This window comes from Marmota flaviventris, chromosome 1 (genome assembly GCF_047511675.1).
Source record: "Marmota flaviventris isolate mMarFla1 chromosome 1, mMarFla1.hap1, whole genome shotgun sequence".
In the NCBI taxonomy this organism is placed as follows: domain Eukaryota; kingdom Metazoa; phylum Chordata; class Mammalia; order Rodentia; family Sciuridae; genus Marmota; species Marmota flaviventris.
In genome coordinates, this window is record NC_092498.1 from 53,396,655 (window position 1) to 53,416,761 (window position 20,107).

Consider the following 20,107-nt stretch of genomic DNA (forward strand, 5'->3'; position numbering starts at 1 on the left):
CTCCTTCCAATCAAAAACTGATCTTTAGAAAATGTTTGAATTAGTTCACTACTCAAAATTTTTCTGAAAAGCTTTGATTTGTTAAAAGAACAATGACTTCAAAGAAGAGATGCTATCTTTAAAACTCCAGACAGGAACTCAATGACATTTTTTTTTTCACAGTGAATCCATTAATTGGCTTTTCTTAATGTTTAATGGGAGCAAAGTCATCACATTGAAGAAAGCTTATGTCATTTATCAGCTTCCTCTCCAGAGTCCTGAGAACACCTGATGATTATTTCAATCAAACCAATCATTCACTGAACACATATCATGAATAATTTAGCAGAGCAATAGATCTATTACTTAATATAGTGCTAACCTTTTATAATGCTGGTACCTGGGGAGAGGGCTAATATCTGTGTCACAGAATAACTTATATCAGGCCTTGGGTTTTGGAGGTAACATTGTGACTCATGGAATACCTAAACACATGCAATTATAAACCACATTATGGGAAAATAGTTAACCTTTGGGTAGCATTTAAGAGTATACAAAGTACTTTCTCAGACATTATCTCATCTCATGCTCAAATCAACTCTGTGAGAGAGGTTTTATTTCTCAGGTGAGAACAAGACTCAGAAAGGCTAAGTGATTTGCCTAAAGCTGCTTAGCTATAAAATGGTGAAACTGAGATTCTGCTCCAAAGGTCTGGGCTCTCTCCTGCACCAGGATCTCTATAGTGTGATAAAAACTGATGCCAACAGCTTTTTAAACAGGCTCTGTCCTTGCCCACAGCTCCAATAGCCCATCCGTGATGACCTCACTTCCCTTACTTTGTTGGCCACCTTCTTCTGGTGACCAAGACTTCTCATGACAGTCCTTCCCCAAAGAGGTATCTTAAGATACCATTTCTAGAGCCAAACTGCTACTTTTCTTATGACTCTAACCTCCTGTGAGTATTTCTGCTATGCATACCCATCATCCTATGGCAAAGGAAGCCACACATCTGGTAGTAGCAGGTGCTGTATTCTTGTTTAAATGATTCCTGTCATGTGACAGTCCACACAGAATTCTACCCAATCAAGAATTACACTTTATTTAAAGTTCTTAAAGGAGACTTTATTCCATGTAAGCTAATTTTGTGAAAGTTTGTTTTTCCCACTCAATATTTAGCTTGATTTGAGAAACTCTCTGGTATATTCTTTATTAGTGTGATCACTTGCTCTCTCCACTCTCCCTCACTCTCTCTTTCCCCACCCTCCCGTCCCCCACTCTGACTGCCTATAATGGGAAAAAGCAATGCTTTAGTTCTACAGTCTGCTCCTGGGAGTTGCTTATTATGCTTAAATGTCTCCCCTTTGTTTTAAAGGATATTATCCTGCATTAGATGCAAGCAATTAAAAGTGTCATTAGATAAAACTGACATTCATAGCAAAAAGTAACTCTATTCAATTTAGAATAGCATGCCAGGTCCAGTCTTCAAGAGTTAGATAAATCATTTTGTTACAATAATCTTTATTTTCATCTCAATTGTTAGTATTATTATTTGAATATTTTACTCACAACAGCACTCCAAGGACCATGTAAAACATGCTTTTAGACAAAGCTCCTCCAAGGGGATTTGTGATTTAGAGAGAACAACAAGAATATGTATGGTTTATAATTGCACTTATTTAGGTAACTGACTATGACTGGTCCCTTCAGACCAGTGAAAGCAAATAACAGAGTAGAATGCTTTCCTGCTCAATAAAACATTTATCCTCTTATGGTCAACCTCAAGCTTTCACTACTCCTTCTTCCTCCTTATTTTAGCATCCCCAAATCTCTGGTACTAACAGAACTCTGGAATGAATTGAAATTCTAATCATTAGAATTCATGCTCAAAAGCGCGGTGGGTGACCTGATAATAAAAATTACATCATTTAGGGCAACTTGCAGCCAGCATCCAAAATTCAATTTATTAACATACTCAGCAATAACCAGAGAATTTTAGCAAGTCTGTCTGAGGATTCAAACAGCAAGAGACCATTAGAGCGTCAGACCTGGTGCAAAGGTGATTCCAGGCACATTATCATGATGGAGCTCATCGTCTGGTGACTGACCACTCTGGGACACATTAGAGGGCCCAGATTTTCTAGGACATAAGATTTTTAGGACTAAAAGCAGGACCATGATGGACAAATCAGGTTGGTATGTGGGATGTTCACAGTTACCTATGCCCATCCTGGACAAAACTGTACAAACTCTAGATTCAAGTTAAGAAAAAAAAAAAACGCAACTGGAAACTTGGCAACATGGAGGAGGACCTGCTCCTGGGAACAGGAAAAGGCTGTGCAGCAGGAGCCCCCGAACACAAGGTGGGAACTGGACTGGAGGTACTGATGCTGTGTCACAGCAGTGTTCGATTAAAGCCTTCAACTGACACCAACGAAGGCAAGATTGCCCCAGAGCAGGACAGGCTGAATTTGCAGGTGGGGTACAGAAAGATGACAAAGAGCAAGAGCAAGGTGGGGATGAGATCTGTGGAAGATCTCTTCCTCCTGGGTGGATTTCTCTTAGTGTTCACCTGTTAGCTGATGAGTCCATTGTTCTCTTGCTTTCAATTAAACCAGAATGCATTGCTTTAAACCTGAGCATGTGCAGGTAAGGCAGGGCTCCCACTTCAATACTGACACTGACGTTAGGAGATAAAGATGCCACCAGAATTACAGGGCTTCCCTGATTTTCCGAGAGAAAATCTTTATGTGCTATTAAAAATGTGATATATATGGAATTTGGTTTGAGCTTCTGCTAGACTGAAGTACTTTGGAAGGCAACCAAAGTTCCCTTTCACTTCTCACAGCCAGCCAGTGTACATTGCTGCTTCTAATATAACTAATATGTAATTTTTTTAGAAGAGAGAAATCTCCCCTTTCTGCTTAGAAAATTCTTTTTGTTGGTAAGATAGGAACCTATGAATGTGACTTACTGTCAAAGCAGTGGTCATACAGTTAGGGTAAGCCAAGAGAAAACAGAGCTGTCAACATTCACCTTTGCCTATCAGATGATTTCTTTCTCAGAACTAGACATTAACGATGCTCAAAGCACTGGCTTTATTTTACTAATGGAGATGGCCTTACAAACGGAGCAGCAGTATGGCATTATAATTAAGACATTCCATGTATTTATCTGTTACATGTATAATCTTAGTTCTATAGCTTCTCAGAGATGAACCATCCTCCTTTTGAAAGTCTGAGAAGTGAAATTCACAATTTCCAGGGATTTTATGAGAACTTCATAAGATAACAAAAGTTGAATGCCACGTTTAACACTAACAGCTGTTCAAAAAAGGTTAGATCTTTTCCTTTCCTTTCTCTCTGATAATATTCTGTCTGCAAATGAACAAATAGGTCACTCTCAAATTTGGGAAATTGTTCATTATCAACATTTATTACCAATCTCAGTACCAGCCTAGTGAGAACTAATGCAGTTCACTTTCTTTGTCTTTTACATTTATCTGATCCTTCAAAATCTAAATAGTTTTTTAAAACGCCATTCATCAGAACAAGTGGGTATCTGGTAGAGAAAACCTGATATTTGTACTTGAAAAGTTCTAAAATGCACTTGAACAATCAATTCACCCACTTCCTTTGTGTGTGTCTATCTACAAGCGAGCTTGTTTCTAGATAGGGATCATTATATATAACAAGCCCCACTCTGGGACTTCATTGTATTTGATTGTGCTCTAAGTAAAATCATGATTTCCAGGTAGAGAGGTGAATACTACTCTTTACAAACCTCCAAGGTTGATTTTTACTTATATCACAAGCACAATCATCAAATAGAAGATGACAGAGTTCGCCACCATTTTTTAGTAATAGTTAAATGTGAATAAAAAAAAAACAGTTCTTTCCGAAATAATCCAAAAAAGTCAATATAGCCAATAACTCTTCTGACACCTTGGGCATGGAAAGACCCTTCAAGACACCCTGCACTATAAACCAGGAGAATAGTGAGCAAGACAGGGATTATTTTCCTCAATTTTGATTTTTATTACTGGTGAAAATTAAGAGCTATTACCAAATGCCAGGGATTGCCCCAAGCTTATTATATGAATTAGATAAATTGGTCTAATTCTCATAATAATTCTGTACTAAAGGAACTATGATTATCCGTGTTACAGATGATGAAACTAAGACTTGGAAAATAGCCCAGTATCCTAGAACTGGTGACAGCAGAAGTAAGACTTGAACCTGTGCATCTTTCTGATTTCAAAGCCTATTCTCTTTAGCCATTAAGCTGTGTAAGAGAACAAAGGGAATTCTTCTTCTTTTCAGTAACATTATAATTCCACCTAAGAAAAGTTTCAGAACAGTTCATTTCATCTTATCTCTAACAGCATTAAATGAGGTACCTTGATTTTACCCTCCAATTGTTGAGCAAGTCCACGTACAGTGACTGCAGACTACATTTTGTGAGTCTCAGGCTTAGATCACTCTTATTATCCTACAGAAAATAATGTCACTGCCATAGCAATTCTTTTTCCAGAGTAGCTTCTTAGAATTGATATAAGTAGTTTAAGCAAATGTCCTTTAATGTTCTTTTCATCATGGCTGGTGGGGTGGAGGGCCTAAAAAGCTCTACATTTCATTCACTTCAAAAACAGAATCTCAAACGACGTGAAAAAAAAAGTCCTAGTTTTTCAACTCAACTTTCAAAGGTTTCTAATGGTTAATTTGATATCCCACAGTATTCAACAGCAGCCCTTGATGAGCTTAAAACTGGACTTTTTTCCCTACACACTTGGTTTTCAGATAATGATTTAAGACCACCTCATCCTGCCTTTCTGTGTTGATGTCATTAGGCTCAAAGTCAAGCATGAAGGTGAACAGATATTAATTTAAAGCCATTTAGAGCTAGGTTCTCTGCATTACCCACAACAAGCCTCCTATATTAGCCTCTGACAGGGCCTTCATTAGTTGGGCCAGATCAAAAGCTAGGTGGAACTAACCCTGCCTGGCAACCCAGACGTTTTTCCTACTCCTCTTTGTATTTGTGGAGGTCAGTTCAGAGATAATGGGAAACATTATAACTTAAAAGAGGATATCTCTCAGAGTGTATCAAATAATAGATTAAAAATACGATGATGGTTGAGTTTCAGAGTTGACTGTATTTCTATGCTTTATTTTAGCTAGAAATAAATCAAAGCACACCCCTCTCTATCCAAGATATTTTAAACTGAATTTCAGATCCACAGTTTGAATTTATATCAGGTAAAATCAGAAATATTTATCTTTCTGGGTTTTCCCTCTCCATTCCCACATGCCCAGCTTTGCCACATTGCGAGTACTGCTGATGACTACCTCCTGAACCCACTGATTCTCTCTGCTCCCCTGGATGGCTTGATCCTTACTCAAGCTGTGCTGGGCTGCTATTCTGCCCTCTGAGAAGCAGAAGGTTTATGCTGTTGCCAGGGTTTTCACCTTGCTTTTGCCAGTCTGAGGTATCATGTCTCCCTGCCTACAGGTCACCTGCTCAATACCTGGTTTATGGAAACTTTACCCTATGCAATCTAGTCTACCCTAACCACCCTCTAGACTTACTTCAGCAATCTCTTCCCCTTCCTTCATTTTCATCACACTTGCATTTAAATGTCTAGAAAGTCTCTTGTGTGCCCTTCACAAGATAAATGGATAAAGAAATTGTGGTATGACTATATGACATTTGCCAGCAAATAGATAGATCTAGAGACTATCATTCTAAACAGAATAATATAATGCTCTCCAATCAAAGGTCAGGTGTTTTCTCTACTTTGTGGAAGCTAACCCACAATAGTGGGGTGTGGGTAGGGATAGAAGTTTAGTGGATTAGTCAAAGGGGAGTGAAAGGAAGGGGCTGGGGGTTTGGTGTCTAAGCCTGTAATCCCAGTGGCTCGGGAGGCTAAGGCAGGAGAATAGGAGGATAGCAAGTTCAAAGCCAGCCTCAGCAACATAGTGAGGCCCTCAGCAACTTGGTGAGACCCTGTCTCTAAATAAAATATAAAAATTGCTGGGTATGTGTCCCTGGATTCATTCCCTAGTACAAAAAAGAAAAGGAAGTTAGGGGCCAGGAAAAGGAAAGACAGTGAAATTACATGATTACATAGCAGTGAATCTCACCATTATGTACATCCATAAGAATGAGGTTCAAATTAGAATAAGATACATTCCATGCCTGTATAATTATATCAAAATAGGTTCTAGTGTCATGTATAATTAAAAAAAGATTAATAAAATCCATTTTAAGTATAAAAACTGTAAATATTTAAAAAAAGAAAAAGAAAAGAAAGTTTCTCCTGCCCACTTCCTTCATAGCCACAAAGAGTCCTTGTGTACTCACCTTTGCAACAAGCCAAGAATAGTCAGTGTAGGTAATTAATGACTGGGTCAGGAAATGGGGCTGATTCAAAAGGAAATAAAATGCTAATACCTCCAGAACACCTCCTCCTCCTCTAACCTGTTGCCAAGGTTAGCTGCCTCCAGGGAACTGTTCCTCCCTGCAAGGAGTTATTAGTGAGTATCCCCTGGGCAGCCCCCTTCCTGCCTGTACCCTTGGACAGCTCCTTTCCTACCCTTGGAAAACTTCACCTTTTGGGTCACATGGGCAGGATGGGAGGAGGGGCATAAAAACTGAGGAAATCTGAAATCTATAAAAGGGGCAGGACACCCCTACTCCCTCTAGCACCAGCTTTGAGTCCCCTCCTCTGTGAAGGAGTCTCTGTCACTCTCTCTCTCTCTCTGTTCTATCCTTTAAATAAAACTTTTTTGCTCCTGCCTCAGCATTTCTCAGGTATTCAGGGGAACAGGGACCCAGAATCTGATTCTTGATACTGGTATCATCTCTGGTCTCAGATGTGGGCACGGCACCAAGGTAAGCTGCTTCACACACAACCCATATATTTCTGAGGTGCATCTCTCTGTTTTTCTTTCTTTCTGGAGGATAATAATGGACACCTGTCAGCTAATTAAATGCAGTTAGTGAGTTCAAGCCACCATTCTACAAGACTCAGGTGATAGGATTCATGGTCTAGATAGCTCCTAATCACCTGTCTTGTGGGTCAGGTAAGTTGGGTTCTGCCAAAGCCATTTCTCACTATCCTATCCAGGCTTGGAATGCATTTGTGCTGAGTACACAGTGTCTCTAATCCAAGTCTGCCTTTGGATGCATGGTGCCAGACAAAGGGTTGAAACATCTACAAGAGTCTGGCTGAGGCCAATCCCCAGTGAATCTTAAAGGTTTCTCCCCAAACTCCTCTCCCAACTGCCCTTATGGAGTATCCTGTGATGACTGTTGATCAAGCTGCACTGGTGAGAGCCTCAATAACATATACACCTTTGAATGAGCCCTACTGCACTCTTCTGCACTGAGTCCTCCTGAGTATTTTCCTCCCCTCCCTGATCAGATTCTAGCTGTTCAGATTCTAGGTTTCAGAGAGGGACAAAAGTGGTTTGTAATAAAATGCCTGGGTTCCCTTTGTACACAGCCTTTACAAGCTTGTAGGGCTTCCCATTGTTGTTTCTGTGCTCCTGTGTGCTCTGCAAGCTTCTTTGGCTGCAGAAAGGGAAATTTATACCCACAGCCCTGTGAAGATTCCTTTGGCCCACAAGGGACCTTTTCTCCTAGTGTTCTTCTGCTGTTAAACATCGTCTCAATACCAACTCTCCATCTGGTAGAGGACCATGGCCATCAGAGGGAAATATAAATTTTAATACCATTCTACAGCTTAGCCTGGCCCATGAAAAGGAAGGGAATAGTCCGAGGTTCCTATGTGCAAGCCTAAGGACTGCTCAGACCTTGTTTCAAAAAACCCAAATTGCACTAATAATGTAAATTAGACTCAGCTATGATTCTCCATTCTAAGTGAGGCCCAATTCTCCCCACAAAAGCTCATTAATGGTAGGCTCAACTCAACACAAGACAGATCAAGATTCATTACAAAAAAGGATCCCATGTTCTCCCAGGGATTACAAGTCACACACGTTAGAACCACACTGGTAGGGTAGTAGTTAAATCCAGAGGTCATGCATGAAAGGAAGGGAAGAAACTGCTGGCTGCTAGAGGCTCCAGGAACTAGAGGCTCCAGCATTTGGGAGATGTACTCTAGCCAAAGAGACAATTCCTCGACACAAGAACCTATGGGTTCTTATCTCTTTCACTCATTTGTTTCATGTTGTTGTTCAGAGGGGAGCCTTGTCCTCAAAAGTAATGGGAGATGACATCTCATAATTTTCTGCATCCAAACCTGGCCTGATTACTAACTGGGGAAATGAAAAAAAATGGTTAAAATGCCATATGCATTAAGTTTTGCTCAAAACAGCAGCTTCCCTTACTTCTTAGCTTCTGTCATATATCTCTATCTCTCCAAGGTTTGCATTTGAAATGCAAATTGTGGAAGCTTGCAGAGCTTGCAAGACTTACAAGGCTTGCAGAGAATCAACTTGAGACCAAAAGAAAAAAAAAGTGCCATTTTTAAATTCAAGCTACTGTGAGACCTAAATAGCTGGCTATCTTATCTGCTCTAGTACTCAACCACTTTGCTTGCTTAATGAGTTCCTCCCTAAACACTACAGCACAGGAAGGGAAAATGGAATGATCTGATATATACAAGTCTTTTCTTTGACAATCTTTACCTGAGAACTTCAAGACCCTCACATTCTTTAGATACCTGGACTAACTCTAGCCAAAAGTGCACAGTGATCTGATAATGTTCTGCATGCTCCTTTACCAGAGTAATTATAGCTGTGTCATTTTTAGAACTCTTATTTTTAAAAATTCTATATTTTGAGCTCATGGTTTTATGGTGAATTTGCATTTGATCCTGTGCACCAAAATTAATATATTTTTCTGATCAGTCTTATTTATCTAACTATAGAGGTTTATACACTGTTTTTGTTCAGAGGCTAATTTTCAAAGGTTATCTCTCAAATATATAGGGGACAAGTGGCCATCTGAACCTTTGATTTCAGTGTCCACCATGGCTATCAGACTTTATACCTAACATTTCCAGTTCTACAGACATGCCCTATGTTTAAGTCATAATGTAAATGTCAGGCCCTATTTTAATCTCTAACAGATTAGATCTAATAGAGGCTTTAATAAACATCTGTAGTGGTGCTCCAACCTGTGGATATCTACTTATGAAAAGCTACATGATCACTAGGCCCAGTTGTACACACCTGTAATCCCAGTAGCTTGGGATGTTGCAGCAGGAGGATCACAAGTTCAAAGCCAGCCTCAGCAACTTTGTGAGGCCCTGAGTAGTTTGGTGAGACCCTGTTTGAAAAATTTTGAAAATAATAAAACAAATTAAAAAGCTACAAGATCTCTGTTTCCTATCTATTTTATGTATGTGTGCACACTTATGAATTGTGTTGTTGTGTCTACTTATGTGCTGGTGTCCATATATCATGTATATAGTATCAAAATTGGCATACAGATAGATGAGCACTCATAAATTGAAATATAAATAAGAAATGGATCTAAATTCAATTTAAATTAGATAAACAGATGAGAGAGTAAAGATGTTTTTAAAAATACTAATTTACAAGTTTTTCTAGGTAGTCAGGCAATTAACAAAGTGTGGGTTTCTATAAAATGTCTAGAATGTAATATCCACTGCTTTTCAGAATTTTATTCAACAGTGAAGAGATGGCCAATACCATTAACTACACTTGTCTGATATCTTGGTTTTTACAGTTAAAAATGAATAAATTAGGTTTTAATCAATGGGGTTAATCATAAATGTTTTTGGAAAGGAGACATCTGATTAATTTACAAAGTTAAAGTGCTAAAATATCAACTACTAAATAGAAAATCAAGTACTTCTTAAATTCCATAACATATTTAAACATTGTGTGTTTTCATAAATGGGTAAATGACAAAAGATTGAGATTACTTTGTCTCTGTGTCTTCACTAAAAACAAGGTTACTAAGAGTTAAGATTCTATCAGGTATAGTTTATATGTACAGAATATAAGAGGTTTCTGTTGGGTTGTAATTAAAGTATTATAAAAATATAAAAGTGTTTTATCTTATTAAATTGGAGTAATTTGACTAAATTCTGAAATTTCATGATTGTTTCATAGTGTGAATTTTAAAAGGATCAACAGATAAGAAAGAAATATAAGAAGGTTACAGGCATGGAAATATATCTTAGTATGAAAAGTAGAAGAGAAGAAAAATGTTTCTGGAAGAGAAAGTCTTTTGTGTGGTAAAGTAAAAAGTTTCAAAATTTCTAAGTTACAGAAGGTTTGTGGAGGGTAAATTTTAAAAAGTTTGTGTAACTAAATTGATTATATTTAAGTAGCACATCAGTTAAGATTTTTCTCATATGTCAAATATTAATGTACTGATGTAACCAAAGTTTAATTCTCTATGGGTTGAAGTAACAAAGATTTCTTAAAACATTAATCTTCTCTTATCTATCAAGATAATTTCTTTTGTTTGTTAAGTTTTATGTTTTAGAGGAATTAGTCTTAAAGGAATTAGGGTTTTTACAATCTGGTTAGACAACTATTGTTATTTTAGAGTATTAAACTACACTACAGATTCTGAATTTTTCTTTAAAAGCTAAACTTGGTTAATATAAGAAGTCAGTGTAATTGTGGTGCTGTTACTGGCTTCTTGGTATAATAGATGTATTCACATCTTCCAAGAATGCAAATCTTTTAAATATAAGGTTTAAAAGAACATTGTACCAAGCTGGTATTCTTCAAACTAAAGTTTGAAGTAAAATTTGGGATTATAAAAAATTATGTTCCTTGGTTCACAGCTATTATACAAACTCAATATGTTTTTACTCTTGTTAATTTCATTTTGTATTTTCCTTGTAAGCTCTATAATTGTTATCTGTTAGTGCCTTACAGAAGTATAACTTCTAATATAACAACCCAATTTGAGATAATAGGCCATCATCTCTAGGACAGACAGTTTGTAAGATTAACTTTGGGTACTAATACTGAGCCCAATTAAATGGAAGTGGTAAATAAGTGTAAAGTTATAGACATTAAATTTAAATCCCAGTACTCTTACTTTAAGACTGGTGAAACTGGATTGCTAGATTTTTAAGACCAAAACTTGGAGACTAAAGTTAAAGAAATATAAAGACCAAGAAAGAAAATAGTCAGTATTTGGCTCTTGCCCTCTGAGATCAGCTTGAACCCAGAGAACATGGGGACTTCTCTAAGGGCTTGGCAACTCTGGACCACATACCTCCAGATCAAGGGGATCAATGAGACCCTAGAGAACAGAAAGCCAACCAGTGCACATACTATAAAAAGGAGAGTCACTGGGGAGGGTGATGTCCCTGATGCTTCCAAGGGAAGCCATGTAGTCAACAAGACCCTGACCCATCCTGGCAGACAGCATTAAATGAGCTAAGAGGCTGTTCTCAAACGCCCACTAGTGACCCCTCAAGTGTCTACAAGTTACCCCCTGAGGGAACTCAGCTGACTCTTAACAATAGATAGGAACAAGGTCAATTTGACCAGCTTGGTCTTAAACACCTAGCAAAACAAGTTATAGCCAAAGTACAGACATACCTGGGCATTTAAAAGGAAGATCAATGGTTCTTTTTTTTAGTGTAAATTACGATGTACACTTATAGCAGCCCCACCAAGAGTAAGTAAGCCAAGAGTCTACAAAAGAAAATTCTTAGGAGTGTCAGAAGTACCTGATAACTATCAAAAGAGACAATCAGAGTCAGATTTTTTTTTTAGTCAGTTTAAGGCCTACAAATCTTCCTACCCTCCTACACAGATAGGCTTGATTTGTGCTTGCTAGTATGATTATCTAGCCCTAAGTAACAGAGATAAAAGTATCTCTACCAAAGACAGAGGTTATACCAATAGAGAGATATTCTACAAAATCAGATGGCATTATATAAATTAACTACATCTTTTAAGGGCATCTATGTCATTATAAAAACGAAGTGTTATTTTTACATTCCTGATAACTTTGACAATGTAACTAATATCATTAAAGATTTACATTACTAAATAGAAGCCATGTCCTCACTGTCCTTGTTATGGGAACAACTTCTTAGCTCTTTCACCTCATGGTGAAAGATTATTGGTTTCTCTTGTCATCATGCTCATTGGCATGTTCACATGCTGCAGTATTAATTGTTCTATTAATCTTATTCCAGTACTCATATCTTCTTGTTTCTCTCATAGAAGCACCCACCTCCTAGAAGACTTTACAATGTGTTTCTTCCAAACCAGACTTTGGCCAACGACCCCTCAACTGACACAAAACATTCCTAAAACGGAAACTCAAACTGATTGTCCCACATTGCCCCCTCTTAGCACAAAGCAGCCAGAGTGGGTCATCATCCATTTCCCCCCACAGCAGTAAGGGTTTTGTTATCAGAAGGGGGATTGAGGGCAAGACAAAAGGACAATTAGTATAGGTAAGAATGATTGGGACAGGAAGATGGGGGCTGATTCAAAAGGATATAAAATGCTAATACCTCCAGAGCACTACCCCATCCATCAACCTGTTGCCAAGGTTACCTGCCTCCAGGAAATTGTTCTTACCTACAAGAAGTTGTACTGAGTAGCTCCTGAGTGGCTCCCTTCCTGCCTGTACCCCAGCTCAGCTCCTTTCCTGTCCTTGGATTACTCCATCTTTTGGGTCATATAGACTGGATAGAGGAGGGGCATGAAAACAAAGGAAATCTGAAATCTATAAAAGGAGCAGGACACCCCCACTCCCTTGGGCACCAGCTTTGGACCCTCTCCTCTGTGAAGGAGTCTCTGTCTCTATCTCTCTCACTATTCTATCCTTTAAATAAAACATTTTGCTCTTGCCTTGGCATTTCTCAGGTGTTCAATCTTCAACTCTAAGGGAACAGGGATACAGAATCTGATTCTCAACACCAGTATCATCTCTGGTCTCAAGAGGACCGACATATTTCCAAAGCCTCCCATTATCTACAGAATAAAGCACAATCTGGAAAGCTTGGCATTTAAGACTCTCCAAGGCCTCCCTATATAAGTGGATTTTTTCCCCAATCACTACATATTATATTGATCTTCTCTGTAACCTTTTTTTACATTTATATTTGTATCAATCACTCTCAAACTGAATTATGCTTCCTTCTACTGTTACACAGGGCTTCATGTGTATTTTTTTTGTCCTATCAACAAGTGAATGCTGAACACTCATATTACAGAATTTGTAGCATCTAGTTCATCACCACACAAATCACAGATGCAAAAAAATGATTAGTAATTCAGCAGGAATAAATGAATGAACATAATGCTACCTTGAAATATAAATAAATACAAGGAATGTTGAAGAAATCCTTTACAAAGGAAAGGGTCCACAGTTTTAAAGTGCAATTTAGAGAGAGAATTTTCTAGCCCACATGATAAATTTTCAACATTTTAGGTAGTCCTAAGGAAGGGTAAAATAAGGTCCGTTACTGTTGTCATTCCCCTCTTTTATTCTGGCAAGGGACCAGGGGAGGTGAAAATAGCCCACCCATTGTTTGCAAATAAGCCATCCTCTTTCCTTTTTCTTTTTGCTTCAAAAAGTAGTACTCTGCAGAGGCAACTCCTGGAGGAGGGCAGGGAAGGTGAAGGGGGAATAAGAAGGAGAGAGAGTCAGTCATTCATCACTGGCACAGCTGGAGGATGGCAGCCTTCCTCTGCCCAGAAGGCAGGAACAAATATCACTCCATTCTAAGCCACTGATCAGACCTTTGCAAGGGATAAAACTTCTATGGACTGGAGGGACCTATTAGGAGAAAAAAAAAATCATTTAACAGCTGAAGAGGGGTAGCCACACAAAAAGCCTCAAAGATGGCAGCCCAAATGCTTCTGGGTCAGTCTGACCATACAAACAGGAAGAGAGGGAAATCAACCGTGACTGCAAAGGGGGAAGATGAGTACAGAGAGACACAGTCCATGTCCTGTCAATAAATCCCCAAAGATGTTTTTTCAGGATGTTTAAGATGGCTACGGGTTTTGAGAAGAGTTATGCTTTCAGGGGTTCAGGGGTTGTCAACTTAGAAGCTTTCACTAAGAGAAGAAAAGAAAGTATGAGCCAGGGGACCTTATTTTATCTGATTCCATGGGATGGTTGGATGACTCGGTTTTCTTAGACTCTGTGAAACTAAGACTAACCCAGCAAAGGTTAGTTTTAGTAAAAACAGCATGAGAGCATTTTTAGTTCACACTTTATAAGTTACACAGGCCTCAAGGAGTTATGAAGAGGAACCACCCACTAAATCAGAGATTTGAAGAAAGACCTAGCCCCTAAGGAATCTTTTGTGTGCCACTAGGCTTCCTAAGGCATTTTCTATGACTGTAATTAGACTGCAATCCTCTAACTTGACAGAAAATTTGTCCAGTGTGAGTCACTTTGTGTCTTAGTAATTTTGAAGTTTCTGTAAGAATTTTTTGTCCTTGAAAAGAATTTTTCTTCTCCAGACGGGACTGTAATATTAGTAAAATCTAATATAAGGAGTATGCTTTATTTTAACTTTTATTTTCCTTAGGATAGGGGTTTTAGTAATGCTGGGATGTTTCACATACAAATTGCTGTAATGTGTTTGGTTTAATAGGACTTGGAAATGGAAATAGTTGCTACTGATAAGCCCAGATGGCAATACAATAGTATGCTGAATTAATCTGATATTCCAAACAATATTGGACTTTTTAAATAATAGAAGGTAGTGATAAAATCATATTCTGATTAATTAATAATCTAGAGTGTGGGTTCCATTAGTGGGGTGGAGGAAGACTTTTGGGACTTTGATATAACATTCAGCCTTTTTGCCACTTATAAAAATTTAATTCTCCACAGTCCATTTTTTATATTTCTAATTTTTCATTCACACATCGCATCTGAGCATGAAATTGTGTAATATAGGCAAAGGACAAGGACAGCAGAGGGTCACAGATGTGTGTATTGGAAGGGAATGAGGCAGGGTGTTGTTCTTCCTCTGGAGACAGAGCTTTTGGGATGTCCCTACTTGCCCTACTCTGAGAGATGATCCTCAGCTTTGTACATGCAGCAAACTCAATTTTCTTAGACACCTGGGAACTGGCTCACACAAATCAGTCTTCACAATATTTCACCGTCATTGGAAATAAGAAGTTGATTTTGAGATATGCCTCCAGAAATAACACAAAGCATCCTTCCCAATTATACAAGTTGCCTTGCCCATGGGGCCATAAGATTGCATTCAGTCAAGTGGCCTTTTCTCCTGACAGGTGGCTGTACATGAACGGATGCCTTCTGTATCTTCCCTTCCCCTTTAAATGTTATATATTCTATTGGCACATTCTTCTCTTAGATATGTTGGCACCTTATCTTTGCCACAGTTTTAATTCCATAGTCAAGTTCTGTCTAGGATTACACCCTGCTCTTTTGATTAGAGATGTTGGAACTTTAGGTACCCACTCCTCAGGCATTTGTCAGTGTCCCACTTACAAGCGCTCTCCAAGGTGGTAAGGTGCTCCATCAGAGGGCCTGTGCCATCCTTTGTATATTCTTCAAACATATTTCACTCTGAGCATTACAGGCATGTTTCCTCTGCCTGGCAGCCACACTTAACATAGGAGTCTCTACTCATGCCATATGAAGGCTTATTTTATTTCCCCCAAAGATTTCTGAGATAAGAAATCCTTCCCATAGTCAACTTTCTAGTAAAGACCTCAGTGTTAGAGGTGGGAGACGGGATGTTGGCAGCTAGCAATTTAGAGTTTCACCAGGCGAGGCGTTCAGCAAAATCTACAGGTTACCCAGCTCATCACAGATGACAAACGGCACTTTCCACCATAAAATGTGTCATTATTTAGAATTAAGCCTTAAGTCCATTATAATTAGATATTCCCCCAAATTACTTATCTAATGGACCATACTCCAGAAGATGTGGCTGCACTGGTAGTTCACTAAAATGAAATTGAAAATTGATTAAAATAAAATTGGTAGAAATATAGTAAATCTACCAGTATTTACTTGATAAATGTGTTAATAAATTGTCTTAGTTGGAATTTTAAACATTTTGAGGGGAGGAGGTAGTATGCAGGATAGACAGGAAAGAATACTAACAGAGAAATCAGAAATAAGTAAGGGCATTTGTCTCTATCCCTGAGATAAATCTACATTCTTTGGGTTTGGATTGGGCAATGTGGAGGGTGTTGCGTGACTTGCCAAGAATTTGTTGATTCTAATCTGTAACTACAGTTCAGTCCTATTGTGAGCCAGTTACCAAGGAGACTCTTCCCATTATTCTTGAAGTAGGGAGGAGACACAAACAGCTACCACCAGCCAACTAGTTGGGCCAGTACATACTATGATCATGAAAGAGGGAACTGAAGACAATTAGTTTATTCAAAACAAGCCAGACACAGAAAGACAAGTCACACATTCTCATTTGTTTGTGGAAACCAATAAGTCAACCTTGTATTATTCCCACCAAATGGAAGAGTGATCACTGGGAACTGGGAAGGATAAGAAGGAGGAAAGACAGAAAGAAATTCAATAAGAGGCACCAAAACACAGAATCCAAGAATCACTCTGAGTTCTTTATCTCAGCAGAGTAACTAATGGGCAAAATAACTCATGATATATTTTAAAATAACTAGAAAAGATAACAAAAATGATTAATGGTTGAAGAGATGGAAATACTTCTTATCCTGGTTTGTTTAATATACATTTTATATATACTGAATTATCTAGATGTACAAATATAATAATAATTTTTAAAATACACAATCCACTCACCCTACCTGCCTCCAAAGCTCCCACTGGAGTTTGAATTGAAAAGAACAGCATAGCCTTATTTATCTTTATACAACCCAGTGGCACCTGGTCGAAGGCTTTACACAGAGAAAAGTGCTAAGATGTTTTTTGAATTGAATTGTATAGTGGATATACCATGCTTTGAAAGTGTTAAAAGACTGAAATGCTTAGTCTAGTCAAAAACATTGTGTTTAACAGACGGAAGCTTGGAAAACATGGTTGATAGAGAGCCAGTTTGCCTAATAGACATTTTGAGTGTCTGGACAGCTGCATTAGAAGCAGAAGTCAGTAAACAACTTGCCATAGTATAGTAAAAGATTCATTAAGGCAGCCCTGAGTCCCAAATAGGGATAGAACAGCAAAAGAAAAAGAAAAACAATAAAAGGAAGCAAATAGATTTTTAATGCTTTAATATGCAACAGGGAGGGAAGCCCTGTGTTTTTGCTTCGTGTTCAGATCCATCTAAAGAGCCCAACAAACAGAGAATACAGGTTCTGAAAAGATCCGGTTTTTGAGCTTTTGTTATTAACAATGAATGAACTACTAAAAGAGGTGAAGTTTGGAGCCCAGAAAAAAAAAAAAAAAAAAAGAACAGAGGTAATCCACAAGTTGAGATGAGACAGGAAGCTCCCGGGACACCTGCCTAGGGTGCAGCACCTGCTGAAGAGGTAGCTTCCAAACTTCTGTTTTGCTCCTCCTGCTTACTCTAAAGACAACACCTAGGTCCACCATAATGCCCTTTAAGGCATCCCTGAAAAGCAAGATCTGGCAGGGTTCCCCCAGAGATCTGGTACTGACTATAGCCTCCATGCTTGCCACCATATCCATTCCAAAAAAGGATTTGGCTTAACTCATGTTTTAGTCAGTTTTTTTTAACCACTGTGATCAAAAGACCTGACAAGAATAATTTTAGAGGAGGAATAGTTTATTTGAGGCTCATAGATTCAGAGGTCTCCATAGGCAGCCGATTCTGTTGCTTTGGTCCTAAAGTGAGGCAGAACATCAAAGTGAAAGAGTGTGATGGAGGAAAGCAACTCAGGAGATGGCCACCAGGAAGCAGAGAAAGAAAGAGCGGTTGCCATACCTGCCTACAGTTACCGCCCAGTTAATCCATTCAAGTGGGTTAATGCACTGATTAGGTTAAAGCTCTCATAACCCAATCATTTCACCTCTGAACTTCCTTGAATTGTCTCACACATGATTTTCTTGGGGGGGGATACCTCATATTTAAATCATAACTATTTAGCTAGTCTGGCTCAGGCCCTACAAGCCAGTGACCTTTTATAAGCAGGGCCTCCCAGAAGGGAGAACAGGAGCCAGGTCAGCTATACCTTGTTTCAGATGGAGTCACAGGATGTTAGAGCTGGAAAGGTCTGTGGTTAGCAGTGGACCAAAAGAAGCCTTTCATGAAGAAGAAACCAAAGTTCAAAGAAGTGAAATGACTTTGAGGTTCACACAGATGTTAAGAGTGTGAGCCAAGAGAGAAGGCCTGTCTCCTGACTCCATGTCCAGTGCCCTGACCCCATCTGCACATCATGTGCACAAGCTAGTCTCCCTTTGGCTGTCCTTTGTTATTCTGTATTATTGCACTATTTTCTCTTCAGACCTTTAATGGAACATATGTGGATGTGGCTGTGTAGATATATGTATTCCTGTGATTAGCAGAGAAACTATTCTATGGTAAGAGGTTAAAGATGTCTTGGGAGTGTCCCTGTGCTCACACTGGCCCTCTGATATTCCATCAGGCAAATGCCAGTGCTCTTAATAAGTAATACTCCTCTAACTGGTTCTGCTCTTTTCCCATTTAGTCCACATCTCAACCAATTTGGGACCCAAACTATGTTCACCCAAACCTCCATCTTACTCCCCTTCTCACTGATGGATTTACCCCATTTTTTCTGACCTTGTGGTTACCTGTGGCTCCAATTTATTTTCTAACACACATGGTTCCAGTTATGGCTTAACTACTAGAATACATGTGACATTGTTCATTCTATAATACACGTGGAACTCAAACCCCTTGCAAAGATCCCACCAAAATACAAAACCCCACACAAATGCCTGCTATCTGTATGAGAGGATGAGGTGAAAAGGGAGTTTACATTAAAACAATGCAAACCATTCAAATTGGCCAGAAGACATGCTGGAATTTTTTAAAAGTGCTTCCTCCAGGGATTATTTAACTGGCCAGGTCCCTCTCTTGGTAACCCAACTTTTCTTCATCTCTTTCTCTCCTTTTTACTCTTCTTTCCCATCTTCCTGTTCCTCTTCACCTCTCCTTTCAGGAAACCTTGGGATTCTGAATTCTCATTTTACTATTTAGAACAATGACTCCCAGGTGGAAGTGGGTTCCTCTCAGGGTACATTTAACATTATTGCCAGACATTTTTGATAGTCACAAACAAGGGGGGTACATCTTGTAAGCCAGGAATACAGCCAACCATCCTAAATGCAGAGAACAGACACCCACAACAATGAATTTCCTAACCCAAAATGTCATGGGATTGAAAAGATGGGAGTTTTGAGAAACTCTGATCTGGAGCAATTTAGCAGCAGTTAGTTCTAGACTTACACAAATTCTTTCCACCCTTCTTAGAAACTCACTTTTTTCAAATAGTGTTCTGTAATTTCAATTGTACCTCAAAAAATCCAGGTCAATGTCATCTCCCCCTGCAGCCTTCCATGGTCTTCTTTCCACTTCTCCATCTGGGCTTTCATGGCATTTTTTACACAAAACACCATTGGATCATTCATCCACCTTGTTAGGCCATAATTGCTTAGCAGCATAGATAATTCCCTTTCAGCTCCCTTGGCGAAGTCGCTGGCATAGAACTGGCATTTAATAACATTTGTGGAATTAATTGAATGTTCCTAGAGGAGCTTCCTCTATCTCAGCATTAAGACGCCTAGCAGAATAGTGGAGATGATGTCCAGTTGAGGACAATGGTAATTCCTATTAGACAGGGAAGCCATGCATTGTCAGGGGGATGACTACAAGATGATACAAGGTCCAGCCTTGTTGAGAGGACCATGCACTGGTCCTTTCAGGGAAGAGATCCAGAAATGACTGACACAGCTCTCAGAGGCTCCCACTGTCAATAGAGGATATCAACCAGCCGAGATCGTTGTCATTCCAATTTTCAGTGATGGCATCACAGCTTGCAATTTGCATTGCAATCAGAACTATTTTAAAAGAAGAGGTGTAACAGCCTATCTAAATATTGCTAAAGCACACATAAATGCCCATTTTTCTTGACTGAGCAATGATAAGTGGTACAATTATTTTAGAATTAGCAGTAATTTTCCAAAGCATTGTAAGCAGTCCATGAAGTAATGGAATTTCAAATGGTAA

At 38.8% G+C, this 20,107-nt stretch overlaps 1 protein-coding gene across 2 annotated transcripts in view; it reads right to left on the minus strand.

The window, feature by feature from the left end:
* Positions 1 to 20,107, minus strand: part of Grm8 (glutamate metabotropic receptor 8) — a 754,509-nt gene that overhangs the window by 553,324 nt on the left and 181,078 nt on the right. The gene's annotated exons all lie outside the window — the stretch shown is intronic.